Below are 3839 nucleotides of genomic sequence, written 5' to 3' on the forward strand. Positions count from 1 at the left end.
GGCCTGGAGAGATGAATGGGGGTCGGGACAAATAAGACTGGAGGGACTCAAGGCAGAGTGGTCTGCAGCAACACATTTGGGCCTAGAGACTGTCATACTGAGTCGTGTCCGACTCTGCAGATAAAGAAGGGGAGATACAAAACAGGAACAGACTCCCAGGCTTAGAGAACGAGCTTACGGTTGCCAGCAGGGAAGGATGATGGGAAGAGACAGGGAGTTTGGGATCGACTTGTACACGCTGCTATATTTAAAATGTAAAACCAACAAGGACCTACTGTGTAGCACAGGGAACTCTGCTCGATGTCATGTGGCAGCCTGGATGGGAGTTTGGGGGAGAATGGATACATGGGTATGTATGGCTAAGTCCTTTTGCTGTCTACCTGAAACAATGACAACATTGTTAATCGGCTACACTCCAATATAAAATAACAAGTTAAAAAGAGAGAATTCTGTGTAGTCAGCCTGGGCCAGCCCTGCACTTGACTACGGGGTCACTGAAGAACGTGCCACCTGGTGGATCTGGTGGATATATTCTGCTCCATTCTGGTTTCCTCCCACTTTGTAGGATCCTCTCCAAATGTTGCCTCTCGGCGATCACGACTTTGAGGATCTCCTCTAAGACAGTGCTAACCAGTTATAGGCAGGGTAGGAGAATCGGACTACTCCTATTCACAGTTTTATACCAGGGAACAGTTCTGTCACATGTGTGGGTGCTAAGTCGCTTCAGTCGTGTCCGACTCTGCAACACTATGGATGGTAGCCTGCCAGGCTCCTCTGTCCCTGGGGTTCTCCAGGCAAGAATACTGGAGTGGGTGGCCATGTCCTCCTCCAGGCGATCTTCCTGACCCAGGGACTGAACCTTGTGTCTCTTATGTCTCCTGCACTGACAAGCAGGTTCTTTACTAACTAGTGTCACCTGGGAAGCCCCTTCTGGTATATAGCTCTATCCATTTTTTTTTTTTTTTACAGCTGGATTCTAGTTCTTTAAAGCTTACAGTAATTTAACATTAGATGTGAAGAAGCAAACATTTACATCATGTATCAAGCAAAACAAAAGGATGCTCAACAATCAGCTTAAGATCTAGAACATTTCCAGGTAAAGCAGGGTTGATTTCAACTCTCTGTCAGGAGCACAACTAGCGGTTTCTTCTATGTCTTATCATTGACAGGAACTGGAATAGGAGATTTAGTACATCACAGGAGCATGGGTGCTGGCTGAAGACAACTCAGACAGAGAGCTCCTGCCTGGAAGTGATTGCTCTAACCTGGTGCAAACCTTGTAAGAGGGAACTAGCAGGATGCCATGAACCAGAGATTGAAGAAAAGGGAAAAGACACTTGGGCAGAAAGGCCTGGGTAGAAGAACCGTCAGTGGGGACAAGGTACCACCAGCCCAGCAGGAACCTCCGGAGACAACATGGACCTTATGTGATGGAGATGTGTTCTATGAGGCTAGTGTTCAGGTTGCTGAAGAGGATTCCTTCTCCGACTCTTACATAGAATGCATAATAAGAAGTGAGTTTTCTGAACCTATCACGGACGAAGACTCACTTCTTAAGTCCTTTGTCTGAAAGAAGGACTGGAACAAGAGCTTTCTCAACAGGTTCTTATGGCAAGCGCCCTTCTTGAATGTTCCTCGGAATACATGAAAAAAAAAAAAAAGGCAAAACAAGAACTTCCTCAACAGATTGTTGGACAGAATCCACTTCTTGAGTTTTCTGAGTACAAAACAGGCAAGAAGCTTCCTCCCGGAGGAATACCCAGCACTGACTTTCCAGATCCTAGAACTCACAGAACATACTAGAATGAAGCCAAGCACAAATAAAGAATATGATGCTCCAGAAAAATAATTGTCTTCACAATGGATACATAAGAGAGTTCAAGAATAGAGCATTCCTGGGAAAGCATCTCTGGGTTCAGTCTCTGAGATCATGGTTGTACAGAATGTGGGAAAGCCTTCAAGGAGAGAACAAAACTAAAGAGCCATTTTCTGGTTCATATTGAACTGAAGCCATTTACATGTACTCTTGAACGGTGTGGGAAAACGTTTTTCCCAGTCCAATTTGTGTACACATGTCCTGGGGAGAAACCTTTTGTATGTCTGTTTGAAGGCTGTTGCAAGTTTTTCAATCAAATAACATGAAAGTTCACCTCTTAACTCATGCAAAAGCTAAAGTGAGTCAGTGAAAGAAGATGGAAAATAATCCTCCAACACGATAACATCTGTGCTTAGTTGCTCAGTCGTGTTCAACTCTTTGCAAATCCCATGGACTGTAGCCTGCCAGACTTCTCTGTCCATGGGATTCTCTAGGCAAGAGTACTGGAGTGCATTGCCAGGCCCTCCTCCAGGGGATCTTCCAGAATCAGGGACTGAACCTGTGTCTCCTGCACTGCAGATGGATTCTTTACTGTCTGAGGTACCAGGGAAACCCTTAAACAGGATAAGCATATTAACAAAAGAGTGACTGGAGACAAATAGGCCTCATATGCCTCATTGATTATTGTTTCAGGAAATAATTTTAAATCAATATAGCCACCTTATATATATTTTTAAATGTTACTAAGATGCTCCTATAGTCTGTGATAATATTTTAGAACTCTGTGTATATAATTACAGTGTGCTTCTAATAGTAAGGTCAGTAATGAACTTACTTCAAAAGTAGAATCTTTAGTTATTATGAATTGTATTTTTGGATATGGGCATTAATGTCTCATACTATAAAAATGAAATTAACTTTGCTTTTTAAGTTGTAGTTTCCAATTGTTTAGCTTTTTCCTTTTAGGAATATATTTCTTAATACATGTGATAATTCCAGGTGGCACAGTGGGAAAGAATCCGCCTGTCAGTGTAGGAGACTCAGGTTCAAACCCCAGGTTGGGAAGATCCCTTGGAGTAGGAAATGGCAACCCACTCCAGTATTCTTGCTTGGGAAATCCCACAGACAGGAGCCTGGTGGGCTACAGTCATGGTGTTGCAAAGGGTCAGCCATGATAGAGCACACAGACACAATCCTAGAGAATGCAAATTTTGCATCGAATTGTCAATAAATGAATGAGTAGCTGAACTTTAAGTTAAATATGACATTTAATCATTTTACTTTGTATCATTGTATCAAACCATATTGAAATCATATACTAGATGTAAATGGTTATTTGATAGTATCAATCCATTTGAATCCATTTTAGGTATTTTAAAATAAAAGGAAAGAATCCCACCCCAAAAGAACTAAGACAATATGTTCTTTTTCCTCCTTTCCCCCAATAAAGTACTGCTATCCTGGGCTTATCTTCCCTATATATTTCTTTATAGTATATATACTATATATATACACCACTAATCAATACATAGTTTAACTTTGTATGCTTTAAACTTTGCATCAGTGGAATTACAGTGACTACCTTCTTCTGTGACTTGCTTTTTTTCTTTTTCTCCTAACACTATGTTCCAGAAAGTCATCCTTAGAGATGCCTGCTGCTGAGCTTCATCCATTGTCACTGCTCTATGGCATTCTATTGTGTGTGTTTAACGGAAATTATTTCCATGTTGCTTCAGGGGTATTTGGGCTTCCCTGGTGGCTCAGGAGGTAAAGAATCTGCCTGCAATGCAGGAGGCCTGGCTTCCATCCCTGGTTCAGGAAGATCCCTGGAGAAGGAAATGGCTCTCCACTCCAGTATTCTTGCCTGGGAAATCTCATGGACAGAGAGAATCCTGCTGGGCTACAGTTTATGGGGTTGCAAGGAGTTGGACACAACTGAGTGAATAACACACACACACACACACACACACAGAGACATGGGTATTTGGGTTGTTTTCTGGTATTTTGTTATTACAGACTTTGC

The 3839-nt window shown here is 42.3% G+C and overlaps 1 pseudogene; it reads left to right on the plus strand.

Annotated features, from left to right (window-relative positions):
- The first annotated feature begins 1303 nt into the window (after positions 1-1303).
- LOC120860445 lies at positions 1304-2186 on the plus strand (annotated as a pseudogene).
- Positions 2187-3839: the final 1653 nt, after the last annotated feature.

Source organism: Oryx dammah, unplaced genomic scaffold (assembly GCF_014754425.2).
Source record: "Oryx dammah isolate SB20612 unplaced genomic scaffold, SCBI_Odam_1.1 HiC_scaffold_11077, whole genome shotgun sequence".
Lineage (NCBI taxonomy): Eukaryota > Metazoa > Chordata > Mammalia > Artiodactyla > Bovidae > Oryx > Oryx dammah.